Source organism: Grammomys surdaster, unplaced genomic scaffold (genome assembly GCF_004785775.1).
Source record: "Grammomys surdaster isolate TR1022 unplaced genomic scaffold, NIH_TR_1.0 332481, whole genome shotgun sequence".
In the NCBI taxonomy this organism is placed as follows: Eukaryota; Metazoa; Chordata; class Mammalia; order Rodentia; family Muridae; genus Grammomys; species Grammomys surdaster.
Window position 1 is genome coordinate 17,352 of NW_021627708.1, and position 11,231 is coordinate 28,582.

Genomic DNA, 11,231 nt, shown 5'->3' on the forward strand with positions numbered 1-11,231 from the left:
ATGTCGTCATTGCTTGAGGCTGAGATGGAGTTCCTAATAACCATCTTTCACAAGGACCACGAGCGGCTGCGCATCAGCAACTATCAGCCGAATAAGCTGGTTTTTGAGTTCATAATCGACCCATGGAGGCGACTCTGTGTAGACTGCACCATCCCCAGTTCCTACCCATCTTCGCCAGCAGTATGGAGTTTGCATTCTGACGATCCAGAACTCTCATTGATTGCGGAACGCCTGGAAGATTTGATGCCTAACGTTACGCTTACTCAGCAGATCAAGTGCCTGCTCAGTGAACTCTGCAGTGCACACGACCTGCCTGAACACCCGGATGTGGAGACACTGGAGGAGTCGGTCCCCATCGCTCAGAAGGCGGCATTAGAAGAGTTGTCTTCAGAAGACGAAGATTCAGCTGACGGGCTGGAAGACTTGGATCATTATGAGCTGAAAGAAGAGACTAGTGGTGAGAAAAAGTCAGAGGACGAAGGGCTTCAGAAAGACCATTAATGGCAAGAACATTTGAGAGGTGCTGTGTCTGGCTCAGTGTGTGCTTCAGATAGACTTATGAAAGAACTCAGAGATATACAGATCAGAGAGTTACAAATCGGGGACTTATTCCGTGGAACTGGTAAATGACAGCGTATATGACTGGCATGTTAAACTGAGGAAGGTTGACCCTGATAGTCCCTTGTACAGTGACCTTCAGCTCTTGGAAGAAAAAGAAGGCATAGACTATATTTTACTTCTCTTTCAAAGATAGCTTTCCATTTGATCCTCCATTTGTTCGTGTTGAGTCGCCTGTTCTTTCTGACGGGCATGTCATGGATGGAGGGGCGTTGTGTATGCTCACCAAACAGGGCTGGAGCAGCGCCTACTCCATGGAATCAGTCATCATACAAATCAGTGTAACCTTAGTCAAAGGCCAGGCCAGGGTATCCTTTGAAGCAGATAAGAATCAATATAATCTAGAAGCAGCCCAACAGGCCTATAACCACTTTGTGCAGGTGCATGAGGAAACAGGCTGGTCCACTTCTCCCAAGGAAGCTGGGTAAATGGTAGACTGTCGAGTATTTGGAACAATGTAGCTTTAAAGACACAAGCTTTGCATATCTTTGTAACAGTAGTGGGGGAAGATATTAGCTAATTGGTGTTTTAGTGGACAGTCTGTCAACTGATGGCCAGTAGACATTCCAACCTTCTTCGTTTGCTTACTGTGGGCTGAACTGTGAGCCTTTCCTGTGGTTTTCCCTGATAAATAATCATAACGTCCATTTTTCATCATCTGTTTTCTTTGATTAAGTGAAATGTGTTAAGTAGGCCAGTCAGTTATGATTTTAGGTAATGTTTGTTTATTGGCCTCTGGGGGGGGGGGGGGGGCCGGGCGGGGGAGGGTAATGAGTATTTACAGACATTTGTTCCATTTAGTGCCAATAAAAGTTTTGCTAGTGTCCAATACTGGTTTAGAAAAAAATAAAAATATTAATAATAAAGATGATGCATTTTTCCTTCCCAGAATTTCTGCCCTTGTGCAGTTGCTATAGCATCAACTGTTAGGCCTGTCCATCTTTTAATAAAAAATCAGACAGGTATAACTATCTTAAACAAAACAAAACAAAACCAAAACAAAAAAACCCAACCAACTTTTTTTTTTCTTCTTGTTTTAACTTCTTGCCAAAGCTTGGGCATACTATCTCGGACATCTTGGGTCTTCTCATTCTTTTTTTTTTTTTTAAAGAATTATTCATTTATTTTATGTATATGAGAGTACACTGTATCCTTCTTCAGACACACTAGAAGAGGGCGTTGGATCCGATTACAGATGGTTGTGAGCCACCATGTGGTTGCTGGGAATTGAACTCAGGACCTCTGGAAGAGCAGTCAGTGCTCTTAACCACTGAGCCATCTCTCCAGCCCCGGGTCTTCTCATTCTTTTTCTAAGTTATTTATCCCACCTTCCCCTATGTTACTGCTTGCACGTGGCTTGCTCTCCTCCTTTCCTGTCTTCCTTCTCTCAGAAGCTTCTGGGTTGATTTTATTGAATCCATTCTCAAACTCTTCTACTAGTGAGACTGAGACATCCAGAGGAGTCCCCAGTTTCCCTAGTAACTATTATCTTAGAGTTTTATTGCTGTGAATGGGCAACGTGACCAAGGCAACTCTTATAAAGGAAAGCATTTAATTGGGGATGGCTTACAGTTTGAGTTCAGTCCACTATCATTATACTGTGAAGCATGGCAGTGTGTAGGTTAGACATGATGCTGGAGGAGCCAAGAGTTCTGCATCCTGATCCACAGGCAGCAGCAGGAGAGACTGTACCACGCTGATGTAGCTTGAGCATAGGAGACCTCAAAGCCCATTCCCACAGTGACACACTTCCTCCGACACGACCACACCTCCTGATAGTGCCACTCCCTATGGGCCAAGGATTCAAACACATGAGTCTATGGTGGCTGTACCTATTCAGACCACCACAGCAATCTAAGACCCTGTGTCCAAACCATAATCCCCATATTTATATTGGTTAACCTGTGCTCCCCACATGAAATAAGGTGAACTGAGTGGTTTGTAGATTCACACCTACAGTAGAGTTCTCTTTCCACACCCACCCTACCAGTAAAAACAAAGTATTTGTTTTATGGTCACAGACCTTCAGAAGAGAAAGTCCATTGGTATGCTTTGATTCAAAAGTCATTGCGAACATCAGTCTTTAGCCATATGGAGATACGTTCCCAGTCTGTATACTCTGGGATTACTGAAGTTTTTGCCCAGAGAGGAAAAGCAGCGTCTAATGTCAGTGTTGTCTGGGATGGGTGCAGCATGAGCAGACTGCAGTTGGCATGTGTTCGTTTATTTTTCCAGGCACATGGGAGAAGTGAACCTCAGGTTGAATCAGAGCAGAGACATGTCTGAGACCCTCAGCTGGGATGTCCTGGTTCAGGGTAGCCACTGGCTCCTTCATCTCTTCTGCAATGTGCTTTCTGGGGTTCTTTTAGTTGCTGTTTCATAGAATGTCGAGGGTCGATTTTGTCTGCTCTGGCTTCTAACCCTTAAAGACAAGATAGAAAAGACAGGTGGATACCCACATGTGCAGTTCCTGAGTCTCAGAAGAGAACATCGAGTTGATGCCACTGAGGCCAAGAGAATGGGAGGGAGGCAGAAGCTGGGCACTCAGGATCATTGGCACTGCTGACTTAACACACGGCTTTCACCCAGTATGGGATAAGACGGCTTATTCAGGAGCTGAATGTGAATTGATCATGCCTGGGAACAGGGGTTCAGGTTGACCCAAATACCATGTTCCAGCACAATAGTTTCATGAAGGGGTTTTTTTTTTAATAGTAACAGAACAAAGTCATAAATCAAGGTGCTTAACAATGTATTAGTAGAAACATCGGGTAGGTATGTTATTGCCAAGTGGGGGAAATTCTGCTTCAGGCTTCAGATACTTCTGATGACATTCTTAGCCTTTGTGTTGGTGGAAGTTCGGAGTCTGGTTGGTTGTTCCAAGAGGATTTATGTAATGTCACAAAGATGCTAGGTCAAACACAGAGGCGATCAGTGAATGGCTGGCTATTAAGGAGACTAAAGATAGCCCACGATAATTTGGCTCCAGACGGGCAACATTCCAGAATGTCTCCAAAACCATGACAGTTCTAGTTAGCCAACCAGCCTTGGAGCATCCTTAACACAGATGGAGCTTTGTTCTGTGAATTGCTATTTCAGGAGTAGGCACAGAGAGGGGGATAGTCCTTTAGTAGGAGACACAGGGTTTTAAAATCAGAAATTTTACTGATCACTGTATTACTGGAACCTATCGCACAGGGATGATGAATAAAATAGAGTTAAATACAGATAGGCAGTGGGCAGGGTAGAGAACAAACATTGAATCTAACTTTTTGGTTTTGTTCTGAGATAGTTTCTTGTTTATATAGTCAAGTCTGGTTTAGAACTCAATCATCCAGCTCTCTTAATAAAACATCTTCCCCAGGCCCAGAGAGATGGCTCAATGAGTAAGAGCACAGGCTGCTCTTGGAGAGGACCTAGTTTAGTCCCCAACTAACTAGGCTCCTTAGAGGTGCTCTGTAGTTCCTCCAATGCTACCAGCTGCCACCATCTTGGGTTCCCCTGATGTTTAAAAAACTGAGACAGGGCCAGGCAGTGGTGGCGCACACCTTTAGTCCCAGCACTTGGGAGGTAGAGGCAGGTGGATTTCTGAGTCCAGCCAGGACTACACACACAGAGAAATCCTGTCTCAAAAAACAAACAAACAAAAAAACTGAGACAGGAACTCTCTGTCTCTCTATCTCTGTGTGTGCATGTTTGCTGTTTGTATGCCCCTGGAGTTTCATTATTTATTTTTTTCTTTTTGCCTTTGGGGCATAAACCTGGTCCTTCTGAACAGGTCTTAGGGAAACCAAAAGGGTGGGCCTAACGGGTAGAACTTAGGAGCTACGGCTTCTGGGAGTCCTTCCCAGGCACACCTGGGAGCCATTGGAGTTCATTATTATCTCAAGGGAGGCTCAAGAACGCCCAGAAAGGACTAACGGTGGTGGCTGGCAGGCTCTCTCATTGGCAAATAGCCAAGGGACAACTTCCAGGAGGCAAGGTATAGTTTGGTTCATAGTTGAAGGTAAAGTCCGTTATGATGGGAAACGCTTGGTGGCAGAAAGTTCCTTTGTGTGGGGGAGCATGTGGCTGGGACTCCTTGATTCTCAGCAGATCGAGAAGCAGTGCTGAGTGATGTCCTCCAAGATTCCTCCACCTCTTACAGGTTCCACTGTAACAAAATACTGCCACCAATCGAGGACCAAATGTTCACACACCCGAGCCTGTGGGGGAACATTTCCCAAACAGTAGCAAGAGAAGTTTCCTCTAGGCTTAAGGTTGTCCTTTCTTAGAACAGAGGCAGCAGCGTTCAGGCTGTAACAAGCCCAGAGGCACTGAATTCTGTGCTTGTCGGTGGTTTATTTGCTTGTGAATTGTCTGGTCTACAAGCTCATTTCAGACAGAAGGCACACTGCTGTTTTCTTTGTTTTTTGTACCATTGGTCTGTTTCCCAGCACTTCAGGAATCCTCAACTGGGGCTCCACCATCGAGTTATATTCTCAGGGTGGCCTTGAACTCACTCTGTAGTCTAGGCAGGCCTTGAACTTGAAGTCCTCCTGCCTCAGCCTCTCAAGTACCTGGTATGACAGGTCTGTGCCTCTCGTCTGTTATTCCATCATCTTGACTGACTCGGTAGAGAGGACTTTCTTTTAGGAAAGTTGCCAGTGGTAGAATCCCAGGAAAGCCCTAGTCTGAAGGCAAGAGCCCATTGATGACCAGTAGCTGAACATGACTGTGGCCCACAGAACCTCTTCTTTGTCCCATTCCCCATTTGAAAGGATGTGCTGTTTGTGTTTCTGAGGAATTCTAGACATCTAGACCAGTCGAGTCCCCTGCAGGCAAGCTTAGATAGAGGCTGTGGAAATTGTGATTGGTAGAAAAATATAGAACTATTGTATCTGTCCTGGTTTGCTTTTCTATCACTGTGATAAAATATTTGGATACAAAGCAACTTAGGGGAGGAAAAAGATTTATTTGGCTTCCACTTCCCATTCACAGTCTATTATTGAGGGAAGTCCGGGTGGGAACTCAGGACCTAGAGGCAGAAACAGAAGCAGAGAGCATAGGAGGAATGCTGCTCACTGGCTTACTGCCATGGCTCACACAATCCAGGACCCCTGCCCAGGGATGGGGTCACCCAGAATGGGCTGGGCCCTCCCACATGGATCATCGATCAAGAAAACGCCCCCCACCCCCAGACTTGTCCACAGGACAGTCTGATGGTATCTGCACCTCAGTTCAGGATCCCCCTTCCCAAATACTTCTATCTTTGTGTCAAGTTGACAAAACCCAACCAGCATTGTGTCTGTGGCAAAGCACAGAAGCAAGGGAAACCTGGAAGCCAGAAAGAGTGATGGGCACCTTCAGGCAAGGTTTCTGATACCAAGGACACCTTAATAATTTTTTTCTCTTTTTGTCTTTCCTCAAAAGGAACAATGCTAAATATAAAATACTATGGCGTTGAACCAGGTCTAGTTGTGTGCTCGGGAGAGTTGGGATCTCTCCCTGTTCTATTACGTGCGTTTTCCTTATTTACTCTTTCATACTCAAGGCCAGAAAACCTACAGACTCCCAGGAATAAAACAACACAAGCCAGTCTCTGCTGCTGGCTCTGTGCACGTGGCCAAGTGATTGCTTGTGAGCTTGCTGTTCAGAAGCTGGTAGGGGATCTTGAAAAGGTCTGCTGATCGTACAATCTTGCAGGGTGATTTAGTGAGGCTGTAGCATTTCGCAGCTCTTGCCAGTGTGAAAAATAGTTCTACTCTCCTTGGGGAGGTTATCTGTCCTTCTTGTCCTTTTTTCCTCTCCCAGGAATCAGTCCTAAGCCCTCAGTCTACTGTTCTCAAAAACACCATTTAATGGTGACAAAGATTACCTACTTAACTAGCTACGGTGTCTGGACACTAGAAAGCCACCCTTGAAGGACAGGCACCCCACAGGGCCTCCATGCTTCGGGAAAATTCAACCTTGGAAGGTCTGGGGCTATTGCTCAGGGGTAGAGGGTTTGCATAGCATGTGGTCCTGGTTACCAGGGCCTGTGGATGCCAGAAGAGTTAAAGATGGTTCTGAGCCACCAAGTGGGCACTGGGCTGAACCACAGTCCTTTGGAAGAACAGTCAGTGCTCTGTCTTTCTTTCTCTTAATTTTAATTTATTTATTTACTCTCTCATGTATGTATGTATGTACCATGACCACTGTTCCCCTCACTCTTCTCCTCCCAGGGTCTCTCCCCCTCTCCCACCTCTGCATCCTGACCAATTCATTCCTCCACTATTTCCTTTGAGGGAAGGACAGGCTTCTCTCGGATATCACTCAAACATGGCAGCCAGTGCTCTTAACCAGGGATTTATCTTGTTGCCCCCTGTGTATAGTACTATAATGTTTTTTAGTGATAAAGTAGCCAGTTGCAGTTTGTTAAGAAAATGTAGCAATTGCATATATATCTACTTATAGTACCTGAAAGTACACAAGAGCCTATATTATTTGTGGGAGAAATAGAAGAAACTCTAAACACATCTGGGATTTAAATGCTGCTCTTTTAGGAAATGCAGACACAAAGGTCAACTCTGTTGAGCAATCTGACCTAATTGCCTTCTGTAGACCCACAAACAACAGAGGACACTGCCTTTTCAAAATCTATGAAATGTTCACTAAAATGATCCGTTTTTTTTTTTTTTGGCTATAAAAAAGATGTCAACACCTTTAGAAGATTTTAAATCATATGCAGTATGTTTTTAGACTATACTGATTCAATAATGGGAAAGTATCTGTCAAGCCTCAAAAGGTAAATTGGAATGATTTAAAGATCAGGGGATTAAATTCCTAAAGAAACTTGAAAATATTTTGAATAAAAGTGAAATCTCAATATTTCAAAATCCTGAGATGTAGGTAAATCAGGAGGGAGGTGGACTGCAGTTGTATGCATTTCTGCTTAAAAAGCAAAGGAGCTTCATCATCTACTGTGAGAAACCTGAGGGGGAAAGAAAGCAAAGAAAAGCCAAAGCAACAGTAGAAATGAAATAATATATAAGTGCATAGAAATCAATGAAACAGAAAAGAGAAAGCTAATACAGAAAACCAATAAAAGCAAAAGCTGTTTCTTTCAAATTTAATAAAATCGATAGGCCTCCAGCCAGACTTAAAGCCAGGAAGACACAACTGCAAAATTTATAACTACCAGCAATGAGAGGGGCTATCACTGTAGATCCCAGAGACATGAGGGGAGACATTAAAAATGATTTCATGCTGATAAATTTAATAAGTCACATGGAATAGACAAGGCCCCGCAGTACTGCCAGAGCTCATTCTCGGACTTGATGGCCCAATAGCCTTAAACCCATTGCTAACATTGTTGCTACAAACGGTCCTGAAGAAAAAAAAGTCTCTACCCAGGTCACAATTGGGGATGCACACCAGAAGCAGCAGTTCTACACTCATTCTCACGCAAGGTCGGTGAAGGAGTGCTCCCAAGTGTTTATCTGGCTACAGTTAACTTGACAGCAAAACCACACAGAGATGTTGCAGAAAAGAAGGCTCTGTAACGTTACCCTTCATTAACACGGAGACAAAAATCAACTAAACATCTGGGACAGAGCTCAGTTGGCAGGACAAACTCAGTTGTTAGACCCACCCACATTCCAGAACCAGGTGCTCCCCCCACCCACCTTCAACTGTCTTGAGCACTAAAGGCCCAGTCACTAAAGCAACAGTTCCCGCCTTTATAAAGCCTCCCTCTCCCTCCTCCTTCCTCCATCCCTCTCCCTCCCACCTCTCCTTCTCTTTCCCTCCCTCCCTCTCTCTTCCCTCCTTCCCTCCCTCCCACTCTTTTGTCCTTCCTCCCTCCCCCAGTTGCCTTGTGTGATTTTTGTGGCATTCCTTGGCTTGCTGATAGTCACAAAACGGTTACACACAAAGCCTGGGTTCAAGATCCAGAGCTACATGAACTGAGCATGGTGGCACATAGCTATAACCCAATCCCTGGTGGGCAGGGTAAAGGCAGAAGGATCAGAAGTTCAAGGTTGTCCTTTGCTTCATAGCCACATTTGAAGCCAAGCTGGGCTACATGAGATCCTGTCTCAATAAATGTATGTGTGTGTGTGTGTGAGCAAGATGGTTCATGAGATAAAGGCATTTGCCACCAAACCTAATAACCTGACTTCAGTCCCCAGGACTCACATAGTGGAAAGGGAGAACCAATGTCTACATGTACAAAGAGAATCAATCTTTGTTTCTGCCATGGCAAGCTGTGTAAGGACTAATCCCTCTCCCCAGCCCTAGCTTCTTTTATGAAATCTGACCATGTTGGGCTAAAACCATCCCACCCACTTCCTGAGGAGTGAGCTGTAGTACCTCCTCCTCCCACTCCCTGGGCTCTAGATTTTCCAAACTCATAGAGGTAAGGGCTGGAGTGGTAACCTGGCCTTAGCCTCAGCTCCGAGCGGCTGGCAGGGATCTGCCGCCTCAAGATCCAAAAAGCGCTGTAAAGGTTTCCTTACTTACAAAGGTTTTAAAAACATCTGCCGCAGGCCTGTCTTGATGTGCTCAGCATTGGACATGTAATTATAAGTACAATCTACAGATCCGCTGGCCTCGTGGACCTTACATTTCTATAGGGAAAACAGCGAGTAAACAAATGCATAAATATCAGTGCTGGGATAAAACCGTGGGCGAGATTAACAGCCCAGGGGACAGATGTTAACTAGAAGAGCTCATACACACCCAGAAGGATTTGTCTGAGAAGTGACGTTTGGGTGGAGAATAAGCCTACCCTATGTCAGATGTGATCGCTGGTTTTAGGGAAGGAAGGAGAGAAAGTTCTAGAGAGTATCCTGGGTCTTAGGATACTTTTTCCGTATAGAAGTTTATGAACACTAGCAGCATGCAGTAGGTCCTTGGGAGACAAAGCCAGGCACTTTCTCTTTAAGATTTTCACGGAAAGAAGAGGAATTGTATTATGGTGAAGCAGGCGTAGTTAACTGTGTGGCTAATGCTACATGACAGACATACAGGGAGTGTGAGCTAGGCTGTGTGACAGGGCTCCCTCTATCTTTGGGTAGGGGAGTGGGAGTTGTTTAACACATGACCCACATCAAGAATGTGATGGTTTGTATATGCTTGGCACCGGGGAATGGCACTATTAGGAGGTGTGGCCTTGCTGGAGGAAGTGTGTCACTGTGGGTGTCGGCTTTAATATCCTTGTCCTTGCTGCCTGGAAATCAGTCTTCTAGCAGTCTTCAGATGAAGATGTAGAACTCCCAGCTCCTCCTGCACCATGCCTGTCTGGAAGCTGCCATGCTCCTGCCTTGATGATAATGGACTGAACTCCTGAACCTGTAAGCCAGCCCCAATTAAATGGTGTCCTCATAAGAGTTGCTTTGGTCATGGTGTCTGTTTACAGCAGTAAACCCCAACTAAGACAAATGCCATACAAAGAAAGATTTTGAAACATGATGAAGTGCTGTCTTAGGGGTTCATTGCTGTGAAGAGACACCACGACTAAGGCAGCTCTTATAATGGAAAACATTTAATTGGAGCTGGCTTACAGGTTCAGAGATTCAATCTGTCATCATCATAGCAGGAAGCATGGCAGCATGCAGGCAGACATGATGCTGGAGAGACCTGAGAGTTCTACATCTTGATCTGTAGGAAGCAGTAGGGAACTGTGTTCCGGACCAGGCAGAGCTTGAGCATAGGCGACCTCAAAGCCCACCCCCACAGTAACACACTTCCACTAACAAGGCCCCACCTACTCCAACAAGGCCATAAGTCCTAATAGTGTGCTTCTTATGGGTCATGCATTCAAACACATGAGTCTGTTGGGGACAGACCTATTCAAACCACACATTCTACTCCATGGCCCCTATAGGCTTATAGAGCCAACTTCCAAAGTCTCCATAGTCTAACACAGTCTGTGATGATTTGTATATGCTTGGCCCAATGAGTGACACTATTAGAAGGTGTGGCCTTGTTGGAATAGGTGTGTAACTGTGGGTGTGGGCTATAAGACCCTCATCCTAGCTGCCTGGAAGCCAGTATTCTGCTAACAGCCTTCAGATGAAGATGTAGAACTCTCAGCTCCTCCTGTACCACTTCTACTTGGATGCTGCCATATTCCCACCATGATGATAATGGACTGAAACTCTGAACCTGTAAGCCAGCCCCAATTAAATGTTGCCCTTATGAGAGTTGCCTTGCTCATGGTGTCTGTTCACAGCAGTAAAACCTTAACTAAGAGAAATTGGTATCAGCATAGTGGGGTATTCCTGTGACAACCTGACCATGTTTTGAGGAGGACTGTGAAAGAACTTTGGAACTTTGGGCTAGAAGAGCCCTTGGATGTTAAGAGCTCTGTGGGATGTTCTGTAGGAGCTTGGAAGATAATGTTGAGAACAGCGCAAACGATGGAGGCCTGGCTTGTGAACTTTCAGAGGGAAGATTAAAGACTCTTATCAGGGCCATTGCAATTTAGATTGTGAGGATTCTGTGGTTTGGGTTAGCTGGGGCTGAAGAATCAGCTGTGACTAACAAGATACCAGAACTACTAAAGCGAAACCTTTTTGTTATTGGGACGATTGATGCCGGTTAGCTGGGGCTAAGAAATTAGCAGAGATTAAGAAGAGACCAGCATCACT

General features: G+C 45.1%; 1 pseudogene; it reads left to right on the top strand.

Moving 5' to 3' along the window:
• Positions 1 to 1,114, top strand: LOC114616537 (annotated as a pseudogene).
• The last annotated feature ends 10,117 nt before the right edge of the window (positions 1,115 to 11,231 follow it).